Source organism: Amphibalanus amphitrite, unplaced genomic scaffold (genome assembly GCF_019059575.1).
Source record: "Amphibalanus amphitrite isolate SeventyFive unplaced genomic scaffold, NRLGWU_Aamphi_draft 000008F_arrow, whole genome shotgun sequence".
Classification (NCBI taxonomy): domain Eukaryota; kingdom Metazoa; phylum Arthropoda; class Thecostraca; order Balanomorpha; family Balanidae; genus Amphibalanus; species Amphibalanus amphitrite.
Window position 1 is genome coordinate 1,540,699 of NW_024881504.1, and position 12,761 is coordinate 1,553,459.

Here is a 12,761-nt window from a genome sequence, read left to right on the forward strand (position 1 = left end):
TTTCAAAGTTGATATTTTTGCATAAAATGGGTATTGATTCGATGCAGCTCGTCACGGGGAGTCTAATGGTGGTCTTTGTTTTGCGCTACGAGGTCTAGAATTGCTGAAAATCGAGTTTGAAAATTTGACGTCATCAATTTTGAACAGTTTTTTCGCTATAACTTGGCCAAAAAAAGAGGTATCGATCTCAAATTTGGTATGTAGATAGAAGGCGGTAAGGACTATCACATATATTCCGGTTTTTTCGAAATTCAAAAAACTTTTTGGATTTTTTGGCTATTATATTCAAAAAATCTATTTTTTAATTTTTTGGGGTCAAAATCCAAAAATTTCAAAAATCCGAGATAGCAGTTTTGTAGCCCTGTCCATTCTACAGCTTTTATGTCTGTATCATTTTTCTGTATTTGCAAAGCTATAGGCCTGACAGCTCTTCCCGCGAAACCCTTTTTTGGGTCGAAAACGGCAGAACATGACGTCACTCTGACGTCATTTCCGGCCAACCTATCATAGCCTTTGGAAAAATTTTTGGTCACAATGTGTAAAATTGATGTCCGGGAGGGTACTGAAAGTTTGGTGACGATCGGCGCAGTGGTTCTGGAGATATATCGAAAAGTCCGGAGGGGGGGCAAAAAATAGCCCCCCCCCACCAGGGCGCGGGTTAACCCGCGCCCTGCTGGGGGGGGGGGGTGTTTGAACACCCCCCCTTGTGGTTTTTCGCGAATATCTCAAAAACGGCGGCGCGGAGCGCCGCCGTTTTTTGTATACCTTATCATACATCAATTCTACACATGTTGTGAAAATTTCAGACCAAGGTCATTCAAGGTCAGGTCACCAGGTCACTTGAAGTGACCTCACCTCATAAAAAGTTTCAATGTCTGTCATAGCTACACCGAGTGACCGATCGCTTTGAAACTTTCAGCGATTGATAAGAGTAACAGTATCTATAAAATGTATATCTCGGAATTTTGATATCGGTGATCTAAGGTCAGGTCAATTTTGCGACCTCCCCACTATAAGTCAATGGGAGAAAATTGAAATGCGCCTCTTTTGGACGAAAGACATTATAAACACTCCCAAACACTGAATTACAAGTGGTTTAGACACACTGAACATGAAAATGGTGTCCGTGACCCTTGTTTATGCCCTGAGGTCATCTTAGGTCACGAATTGTATCTAACAGTTTTTCGCAAATAACTTTTGATAGAGGCATGATAGAGCGATGAAAACGCCTTAGCTGTGTTCAGCTCGACGATACGGATCGACTGATATGCAACATGACCCTTTCCGGTCAGGTCATGACCTTGACCTGAGGTCAAATTTTCAAGTTGACCTTTCAAGGTCAAGTTATAGTTCATTCGATGCGTCTTGACGAGAGGAACACGATGCCGGTAAAAGTAAGCTCGTACAAGGCTTGGGTCAAAAGTTATTGCCAAAAAACTGTTTCCAAAAAAATCGGCTATTTTTGCAGTTTTTGCCCCCTGCAGGCAAAACCATTGACGTTAGGTCAAATCTGAGAGAATTACTCAGAAAGGGCGTTAATAGGGCTATCGAATGCGCTTTTCCGCGGCGCTGTAGCTCTATTGGTTCCCGAGTTATGCGTTGGCTTCTTGGAAATTTTCGATATTCGACCTGGAAATCGGCGAAATTTTGCCTTCAATGACCTGTGGTGACCTGACCTTTGACCTGACCAAAAAATTGACCGAAGTGATTTCGTCATTATTTTTGACGCTCTTTCGAACGCCGCCTTCGGCGTATCGCTACGTGGCCCAGGAGCCGAGTTACAAGGGGGGGGGTGTTCAAACACCCCCCCCCCCCAGCAGGGCGTGGAAATCCAGGACCCCCAGCCGGGCGCGGGTTAAGCGTTTCCTATGCGCAGGCGGATCCGCGTCAAAACAGCTAGTGACAATTGAGCTAGTGATTTTTGCTAAGTTTTGACCTAGTACGAAATTCGCAACAGAAAGCGAAAGGCAACAAATGCTGAACTTTTGCTCGGCAAATAATATTAACTTTCACCTTCCAACAATTTTGGGAGACGAGCATCCAAATTTGCTAAAGAAGTCTTCAACTTCATAAAGAAAACGAAAATCGACGTTTAACCCGCGCACCGACGGGGGTCTGCGCCAACTTAGTACCGACGGGGGGGGGGGGGGGGCGGATGACCGCCCCCCCTGAGATCTCGAGAACGAAGCAAGATAGCGACAAGCGGTAAACGGCATCGGATACGCACGGTCAAGATCTACAATTTTTACAAAGGTCATTTTCAGGTCAGGTCAAAGATGACGTCACAGGGGTCGAAAAAGTCAAAATGGCGGCGCTAAATATGGAGAGAGTTTTTCTCGAATAACTTTCGAATTAGTCAAGATAGGAACAAACTAAGGGCATCATCGTGATCCTCTCGTCAATCCGCATCGAATGATATATATGTTGACCTCGAAAGGTCAAGGTCAAAGGTTGACCTCAGGTCACGTGACCTCGAGGTCATCATGTATATCATTCGATGCGTCTTGACGAGCTGAACACAATGAGACCATCCACGCGTCTGTATCTTGTTCCTGTACGGAGTTATTGGCCAAAAACCTTTGGTGACCTTTGATGACGTCACATGACCTCACAGCTGCCCAACAGCAAAACAGACCTCAAGGTAGTGAAGGTTGATCGTATATGAAGTCATGTATGGTATATGGGGCCATTCCGACCCGTTTTAGTGGTAAAAACAGGGAGTTGATTTTTCCCCCATTGACTTATAATGGGGAGGTCGCGAAATTGACCTGACCTTAGGTCACCGATATCAAAATTCCGAGATATACAAATTGTAGCTACTAATGACCTAATAACATCCTGCGACTTTCAAAGGCCTCCGACATCTACTGTAGCTCTGGCACGGTGACAAAGTTGCAAAAAAGTGACTTGAGGTTGGGTCATTCAAAGTGACCTGGTGACCTGACCTTGAAAGGTAGGAGGTTCAAACTTGCACACCATGTGTAAAATTGATAAGGGAATAGTCATACCAAATTTCGCGGCGCTACGCGCCGCGGTTTTCCCGCTATTCGCGAAAAACCTCAGGGGGGGGGGCGGATATCCGCCCCCCCGTCGGTGCGCGGGTTAAATCAATAAATATTTATAAATATTAATAAATATTCAAAAAAGTGGAAACTAAAAATGACTCAATTAACCCGCACCGGACCGGGAGGGGGGGGGGGCGGGGGTGTTTGAACACCCTCTTGCGGTTTTTCGCAGATATCTAAAAAAACGCCAGCATCTTTTCCACACATTTGTTAAAATTTAGCACCAAGGGTCACCAGGTCACGTCAAGTGACCTCACCTCAGAAAAAGTTTGAATCCTCGTCATAGCTACACCGAGTGAACTATCACCTTTAACCCTCGCCCTGGCAGGGCATTTTTCATAACACGGCCTGGCAGGGGGGGGGGGTCGATGCGACCCCCCCTCGCGATTGGCTCCTATGGCACCTAGAAACACCAAATTTGTTAGGTAGGTGAGCCCCCTGGAGTTCTCGCCCCTGTGAAAATTTGGTTGCTCTAGGTCAATATTTAGGGGGGTTTTGGGGGGTATAAATGTAAAAATTTCGCTAAAAACAGGTCAAAAGTTTTTCGCTTATAACTTTTGATCTAATTAAGATAGAGCAAAAAGAAAAGCACCAGTGAACTCAGCACGTCAAGGCGCATCGAATGATATACTTTTTAGCTTGCTTAAGTGTACTTAACGTTTTTCTTAAATTTTAACCCGCGCCCTGCTGGGGGGGTGTTTGAACACCCCCCCTTGTGGTTTTTCGCGAATATCTCAAAAACGGCGGCGCGGAGCGCCGCCGTTTTTGGTACACCTTATCATACATCAATTCTACAAATGTTGTGAAAATTTCAGACCAAGGTCATTCAAGGTCAGGTCACCAGGTCACTTGAAGTGACCTCACCTCATAAAAAGTTTCAATGTCTATCATAGCTACACCGAGTGACCGATCGCTTTGAAACTTTCAGCGATTGCTAAGAGCAATAGCATGTACAAAATGTATATCTCAGAATTTTGATATCGATGACCTAAGGTCAGGTCAATTTTGCGACCTCCCCATTATAAGTCAATGGGAGAAAAATGAAATGCGTCTCTTTCGGACGAAAGACATTATAAACACTCCCAAACACCGAATTACAAGTGGTTTAGACACACAGAACATGAAAATGGTGTCCGTGACCCTTGTTTATGCCCTGAGGTCATCTTAGGTCACGAATGGTATCTAACAGTTTTTCGCAAATAACTTTTGATAGAGGCATGCTAGAGCGATGAAAACGCCTTAGATGTGTTCAGCTCGACGATACGGATCGACTGATATGCAACATGACCCTTTCCGGTCAGGTCATGACCTTGACCTAAGGTCAAATTTTCAAGTTGACCTTTCAAGGTCAAGTTATATTTCATTCGATGCGTCTTGACGAGAGGAACACGATGCCGCTAAAAGTAAGCTCGTACAAGGCTCGGGTCAAAAGTTATTGCAGAAAAACTATTTCCGAAAAAAAATCGGCTATTTTTGCAGTTTTTGCCCCCTGCAGGCAAAACCGTTGACGTTAGGTCAAATCTGAGAGAATTACTCAGAAAGGGCGTTAATAGGGCTATCGAATGCGCTTTTCTGCGGCGCTGTAGCTCTATTGGTTCCCGAGTTATGCGTTGGCTTCTTGGAAATTGTCGACATTCGACCTGGAAATCGGCGAAATTTTGCCCTCAATGACCTCTGGTGACCTGACCTTTGACCTGACCAGAAAATTGACCGAAGTGATTTCGTCATTATTTTTGACGCTCTTTCGAACGCCGCCTTCTGCGTATCGCTGCGTGGCCCAGGAGCCGAGTTAGAAGGGGAGGTGTTCAAACACCCCCCCCCCCCCCAGCAGGGCGTGGAAATCCAGGACCCCCAGCAGGGCGCGGGTTAAGTAAACTTAAATTAATAAATTAAGTTAAAGTTACCTAAATTGCATTATATCGCATATCATTAGATTCGGCTGATCACCAGGAACACAATGATACCATTTTTTAAGCTCTAGCGTCATTATGTGCCAAGTTATTGGCAAAAACGTCATTTGACCTCAGTTGACCTCATTTGACCTGACCCATGGATAAGTACACCAAACAAAGAAGCACCAAGTGACCTGCTGTTAAGTACTGTGGTTTCAAAGCACAAAAGTGATAGAACGAAGCGGATATCTCCAGTATTTTCCGAATTTAGTATTTTCCCATGGGCTTAACATTACGACGTAATGACCTCTAACTGACCTCCGGTCAGTGACCTCAAAAAGCCCGAACTATATGTTATGCAACTTGGTGAACTTAGCACATCCTGAAAGTTTGAAGGAAATCAGTGCAAAACTGTGAGTTGGACAGGTGCAAAAAGAAAATTGAAATTTGACCATGACCTTGTACCGGTTTTTCTGACCTGGTGACCTGACCCAAGGTCACACGGACCTGAAATTTTCAGGTCATATGTAAAAAGGCTGCCCCATAGGCTGTGCCAAACTTGGCGACGCTGCGCGCCGCCGTTTTTACGCTATCTTCGAAAACCCTTAGGGGGGGGGGTCACATCGACCCCCCCCCTGCCAGGGCGAGGGTTAAACCTTCAGAGATCACCTTTAAACCTTTAGAGATTTATGAGATAAATAGTATCTACATAATGTTTATCTCGGAATTTTGATATCGGTGACCTAAGGTCAGGTCAATTTTGATAACTCTCCATTACCTATAAAAACACCTCAGATGTGTTTAGCTCGACGATACGATCGACCGATAAGCAACATGACCTTTTTCGACCAGGTAATGACCTTGACCTAATGTCAAATTTTCAAAATGACCTTTAACCCTGGCCGGCACAGGCCATTTTGCGTCCTTCGACGGCACAAGTGGGTACGACCCCCCCCCCCTCGCGTTTGGCCCCTGATCGAGCTAGAGCTTCGCGGAAAAAACGAGCGTGCTGCACGTCACGAGAGGAAGCCGATGATACCCAATTTTAAGGTCCTAGGTTATCGGGTGACCTTCCAGGTCCGGTCAATGACCCAAAAATCAAGAAAATCGGGACCTGTTAGAAAGTCGTAAAGTGTGGCTGCTATGGGGATTTCCGGGGTGCTGATCACGAATATCGTGTTAGTTTTGACCAGAGATGATGCCTTTAAGCATTTAGACCAGGTCGGGTCAGGTCAGGTCAGACTCAGGTCAACCGGTAGGGGTCGTGACGGAAGGGACCCTTCCTGATCACCACTATTATTGGTGGTGGTAAGCGTAGAGTGATCAGATAAACACTCACAGATAAACAGATAAACAGCTTGCAAACACCAAGTAGCCCGCGCGGGGCTGGGAGGGTAAATTTTCCCCCCCCCCTCGCGAATTATTGCAATATCTCAAAAACGGCGACCTTTTCTTACATCAATTTGACACGTCCCCTGAAAATTTGAGCGAAATCCTTCGGAACTTTTTTTAAGAAAATGACGTTTTAGTGACGTCATGTTCGCCATTTTCGCCTCAAAATCGGCAAAATTGCAAACGCCGCTAACATCTTCATTTTTTAAGGGAATCAAGACGTAACAAAAAATGTTATACGTAATTCTACTTTCTCTATCAAATTGCTGTCTCAATTTTTTGAAATTTTTTGATTTTGGCCCAATTTTTTTTTAAACTGACTTTTGTGAAAATAATTATAAAATCCAAAATTTTGCGTGTATCAAAAAAAACGGAATATATGTCAGAGAAGTGGTCGATGTGCACCTACATACTAATTTTTAGAAGAATCGGTTCAAAAATGTGGGAGGTATTCAAAATTTTATGACATCACGACAAACAATTTTTTTTAGAAAATGATTTTTTGATGTTCTAGACCTTGTACGGAAACAAAAATAGCATCATTCGATTCGCCGTGAAAAACTGCATCAGATAGACACCTTTTTAGGCCTTAACAACCAACTTCAAAATTTGACCTCACTTGACCTGACCTTGACCTGACCTCGACCCTAAATTCATCCAGATGTGGTCCATATCACATATTGAGTGTGCCTATTGAATTTTAAGATTAAAATGACCCATAAAACATGTGTCGCACATGCCCTTTTTTATATTTTGTTTTTTTGTGACCTGACCTGACCCGACCTGACCTTGACCTTGACCTCTAAATGCAACGAATATTGTCTTGGTAGCCTAAGAACACGTTTTGAGCAATCAGTCTCAGTCCATTCTTCGGCAACTACGGTGCAAGGCCCATACTGATACTGTAGAAACTTGCAATTTGTACCCTTGACCTGGCCTTGACCTTGACATCAAACTTTAAATTAAGTACATGTTTTTAGTTGTTCGTGATGAGATCTTTCGATTGGCGTTTGAATTTTCCAAACCATTAGTTCGGGAGATAACAGGGGGGGGGGGGTAAAATTTACCACCCCCAGCCCTCGCGTTCGGCTGGAGACCCCAGCCCCGCGCGGGTTAAGCACTTGTACTGGCACGCGCACATGTGACAATGCTTGACGTAACAGTTAACCCGCGCCCCGTAGGGCTACCGGCGGACCCTACCACCCGTAGGGGGGGGGGGGCCGTTTCGGCCCCCCCCTAAGATCTCGGAAAGTTACCGGCCGATTTTCAAAATTCAAACGGCGTTCGATAGCCCCACCCGGGAACTACCTTGTGACCAAATTTCATTGACCTAGGTCAAACCGATGACGTCACAGGTCAGGTCAAAGGTCAGATTTTCACCGTTCACAGGCATTTCAAGAAATGTGTTGTGAAATCGAGTTAATTGGTAATTTATTGAAAACCATCGATGGTACATTGTTCGTCAAACACATACTTTGCTATCTGAGGTCACTGATACCAGGTCAGGTCACAGCGAGGTCAGGTCACCGGGGTCACAATATGAAAGTGTCGTGTGATACATGTTTTATGGTCCATTTTACATGACAAATGCGATTATGTGGGTTAGGCAGCCTTTGGGGCCAGCCTAGGTCACGTTTTGGTGAAAGTCAGGTCAAGGTCAGGTCAAATAAGGTCAAATTTCAAAGTTGATATTTTTGCATAAAATGGGTATCGATTCGATGCAGCTCGTCACGGGGAGTCTAATGGTGGTCTTTGTTTTGCTCTACGAGGTCTAGAACTGCCAAAAATTGAGTTTGAAAATTTGACGTCATCAATTTTGAACAGTTTTTTCGCTATAACTTGGCCAAAAAACGAGGTATCGATCTGAAATTCTTTATGTAGATAGAAGACGGTAGGTACTATCACATATATTCCGGTTTTTTTGAAACTCAAAAAACTTTTTTTGATTTTTTGGCTAATATATCTAAAAAAATGTTTTTTTTATTTTTGGGGTTCAAAACTCAAAAATTTCAAAAATCCGAGATAGCAGTTTTGTAGCCCTGTCAATTCTACACCTTTTATGTCTTGATCATTTGTCTGTATCTTCAAAGCTGTAGGCCTGACAGGTCTTCTCGCGAAGGTCTTTTTTCGGTCGAAAATGACAGAACATGACGTCATTCTGACGTCATTTGTGGCCAACCTATCATAGCCTCTGGAAAAATTTTGGGTCACAATGTGTAAAATTGATGCCCGGAGGGGTCCTGAAAGTTTGGTGGCGATATCTGAAGCGGTTTAGGAGATATCGACCGAAAAGGACAGGGGGGGCCGTTTCGGCCCCCCCCCTACGGGGCGCGGGTTAACCCGCGCCCCACTGGGGGGGCTATTTATAGCCCCCCCTCTCGTTTTTTCTGGAATATCTTCTAAACCGCTGGACGTATCAACACGAAACTTTCAGTACCTTCGCCTGCATCAATTTGACACCTTGTGTCCAAACAAAACTTTCTAGCTTTAATAGGTCGGCCGGAAATGACGTCAGAGTGACGTCATGTTCGGCCGATTTTAATGCAAAACATTGAACTACGGCAATCGCTCTCAAGAGCTCAGTTTTAACCCTCGCCGGCCGAGGGGGGGGGGCGGGTGCCGCCCCCCCCCCCATAGGGTTTTTTCGCGATAGCTCCGAACACGCTGGCGATAGAGAGCTGAAACTTGGCATACCTGACCTTTGATCCAAGCCGCATCTTTTGACACCAACCGCATTTTTGGGTCAGGTCAGGTCACTGACCTATGACGTCATAAGTGAACCTCTGCACGGTCTTCAGATGTCGCAACTTCGCAACGCCCTCACTGCCAGAGGAGATGGCACAGGGAAATGAAACTTGCAGGATCTAGTATCCATTATGAGTCTCACAACTTGTATATCTCGGATTTTTCCTAGAGGTCATATGAGGTCAGGTCATTTTCGTGACCTCACCATTATAAGTCAATGGGGAAAAATTCAAACTGCTATTCTGGCGCCGGGAACGACCTCCAAGTATCTCAAGCACACAGAATCGTGGTTTGATGCACTCCTTGCAAGGTTAGATGCGTCACTTTTGCAATGTTGACCTTCCGTGACGTCATTTATGACGTCATCAAGGTCATATTAGTTTTTCGTCAATAACTCCCGATCAAATTGAGCTAGCGAGTCGGGAAAGCCACCAATGGACTCAGGAAGACCTGCCGAATCGAATGATATGCGACATGACCTCTTTCGACCAACTTCGTGACCTGGGGGTGCTGACCTGACCTTGACCTGAGGTCAACACCCCAAGTTGACCTGACCCGGACAAAAAGTATATCATTCGACGCGCCTGATCAAGGCGAACACGATGCTGCCAAAATCGCGGCTCTGCGGCCGTTTTTTGCGAAGTTATTCACCAAAAACTGAACCGTACCCTGGGGCACTTGACCTGACCTCAGAGGTCACCGGTTGACCTAGGTCCTTAAAATCGGGTACCAATCTCTGCGTCTCGTAACGGCGCACACGCTCGTTTTTTCCGCGACGCGCTAGCTCCACCAGGGGCGAAACGGCGAGGGGGGGGTCGTACCCGCCCCCCCCCCTCGGCCGGCGCGTATGTAGAAAACCAATAGGTCCGGCGAGGGTTAAAGATAGATCCAAGTTCTTTGCATAAGAGTCCACTCAGAATGAACAGGGCTATGAAACTGCTATCTCGGATTTTTAGATTTTGAAAATTTCAAAAATTGTACATATAAACTCTAAAAAGTTATATTTTTGAAATATTTGAAAAAAGTTTTTGCTTTTTCGAAAAAACGGAATATATGTGATAGAACACATCCCGGTGACCTACACTACGAAGTTTTGGACCGATATCTTCAAAAATAGCCAAGTTATACGCTATATAGTAAAAATATCCGTCATTATCAAATTTTCTCGGTACGTTTTTGACATCGTACACCAAATTAAATAGCACCATCGTGTTCCTGAGCTCAAACTGCATCTGATAGACACTTTTTTTGTTAAAAATTTTAACTTCAAAATTTGACCTTTTTTGACCTGAAAATCACCTGACCTCAGCTTTTTTCAACTGAAAATGGCCTGATATGACAGAGGACACTGATTTCGAAATCTATGTCCTAAATGGACCATGAAACATGTGTCACGTGACCGATTAAGTATAATATTTCCGTGACCTAGGATGACCTGGCCGTGACCTGAAAAATTCAAAGTACAAGTTTGGTACCCTCAGGGTATCTTAAGCATGTCTTCATGAGTGTGTAAACCAAAAATGAGCCGGATACAACTTTTGAGCCGGCGGCCAGAGCCCAAATAGTTAACCCGCGCCGGGCCGGTGCTCTGAGATTCCGCGCCGGGCCGGGGGGTGTCTGAACACCCCCCCCCCTTCTAACTCGGCTCCTGGGCCACGTAGCGACACGCGGTAAGCGGCAATCGAAAGAACGTCCAAAATAAGGACGAAAACACTTCGGTCATTTTTTGGGTCAGGTCAAAGGTCAGGTCACCAGAGGTCACCAAAGGTCAAATGTCCACTATTTCAACATTTTGGAAACTGCCAACGGCTATCTCGGGAACCGATAGAGCTACAGCGCCGCGGAAAAGCGCATTCGATAGCCCTTTTACAGACCTTTCTGAGTAATGTTCTCAGATTTGACCTCAGTGTAGTGTATCGAGTACCTAGTGCATCGGGTGTCCGAGGCTCGGCATCGGGCCCCCGGTAATACGAGTGTGAGGCGGCCGCACCCTGCTCGGCTCCAGTCAGAGCCAGCAGTCGAGAGGCTCCGCCCGGCCGCACAGCACGACAGTGCCTTAGTGTTTTGCCCGCTCGAGTTTGTGAGAATACATCGGAACCCGGAGACGGCGGTGGACACTACATCTGGCGACGAGGACGAGATCCTGAATACTACCGACGATGAACGTCGAGGGGGTGTCGCCGCCAACTCCGTTCCTGGCGAGACCAGGAAAACCAGCACTGCCCTGGAGTGACTGGATTTTCAGTTTCCACAACTACCTGACTGCCCTGGGAGGTGAGGCCTACAGCACGGAGAGGAAGACGGCTCTCCTTCTGCACTGTGTCGGCGCCGAGGCGCAACGGGTGTACCGTACCCTACCGGTCCAGCCGAGGAGAGAAGACGAAGACGAGTTCCATGCGGCTGAGCGGCAGCTCGCCGAGTTTTATGAACCTCAGGTCAACGTGATCGCGGAGCGGTTCTTCTTCCGGCAGCGACGGCAAGAGTCGCACGAGCCGACGGCCGACTACGTGGCGGCGCTGCGCCGCCTGGCAGTAAACTGCTCGTTTGGACAAATGACAGACGCAATGATACGTGACCAAGTCGTGGAAGCAACAGTGCATCCGATTCTCCGCGAGCGTTTTCTGCAGGATAAGGGCCTGACCCTGGACCGCGTTCTGGAGATCGCCGAGGCATTCGAGCGATCCCGACGCGAGGCGACCGCCATGGCCGGGCCGGCGCGGCCCGCCGCCGACGGAGCGCAGTCACTGCATCAGATATCTGACGCTCGTCAGCGCCGCGGGCGCCGGCCCTGGCGACCCGCCCGGCGGCAAGACGACCGCCGCCCCGCCCCTGCCCAGTTGCAAGCCGACCGTCGTCCCGGACCTGCCCAGCTGCAACCGGACACGTGCCCCAGCTGCGGCCGGCGCCAGCACAATGAGCGCGGTCGGTGTCCCGCTACCGGTGCCAGGTGCAGGCAGTGTGGGCGGACGGGTCACTTTGCCGTGGTCTGCTGGTCTGGTGAACGGAACGACGACAGAAGGTGTCACGAGCTGACTGTTCTCTGCTGCGCCGTACCAAATACTGATAAGATGATGTGCGAAGTACAGATGGAGGTACCAGGTATCACGCAGACCGTGAATCTGCAAGTTGACACGGGTGCCACGGTGTCCGCTTTAGGACTCGGCATCGCCAGACGTCTCTTCAAAGGCAGTCGTCTCAATAGAACGTCTGCTCGTCTGTTCGGTTTTGGTCGACACCAGCTTCAAGTGCTTGGCACGCTGCCAGCGCTGGTGACCTACCGTGGACGGCGAGCCAACACAGAGTTCTTCATCATAGATTCCGACGGTGAAGAAGCCGTCATGGGACTGGACCTGCTGAAGCAGTTGGACGTAAACCTGCACCCCGCGAGTGGGGCAATCGATCAGCTGGCGGTCACTGGGAGCGCAGAAGTCCCGGAACCGCCACCGTCTCAGGCCGACCCTGGCGAGATATGCTCACTGACGACAGTCCGTGGCTACCAGCACAGGATTGTTCTCCGTCCTGATGCTGTACCGGTGCGTCACAAGCTCCGCCGACTCCCGTATGCTGTTCGTGAAGAGGTCAGCCGCGAGCTGGACCGACTCCAGGAGGAAGGAGTCATCGAACCGGTCGAAGTCAGCGACTGGGTTCACCCGATGGTCGTCAGCAG

General features: G+C 47.4%; 1 protein-coding gene across 1 annotated transcript in view; it reads right to left on the minus strand.

Annotated features, from left to right (window-relative positions):
- Positions 1 to 12,761, minus strand: part of LOC122379543 (serine/threonine-protein kinase/endoribonuclease IRE1-like) — a 343,804-nt gene that overhangs the window by 257,360 nt on the left and 73,683 nt on the right. The window lies entirely within an intron of this gene.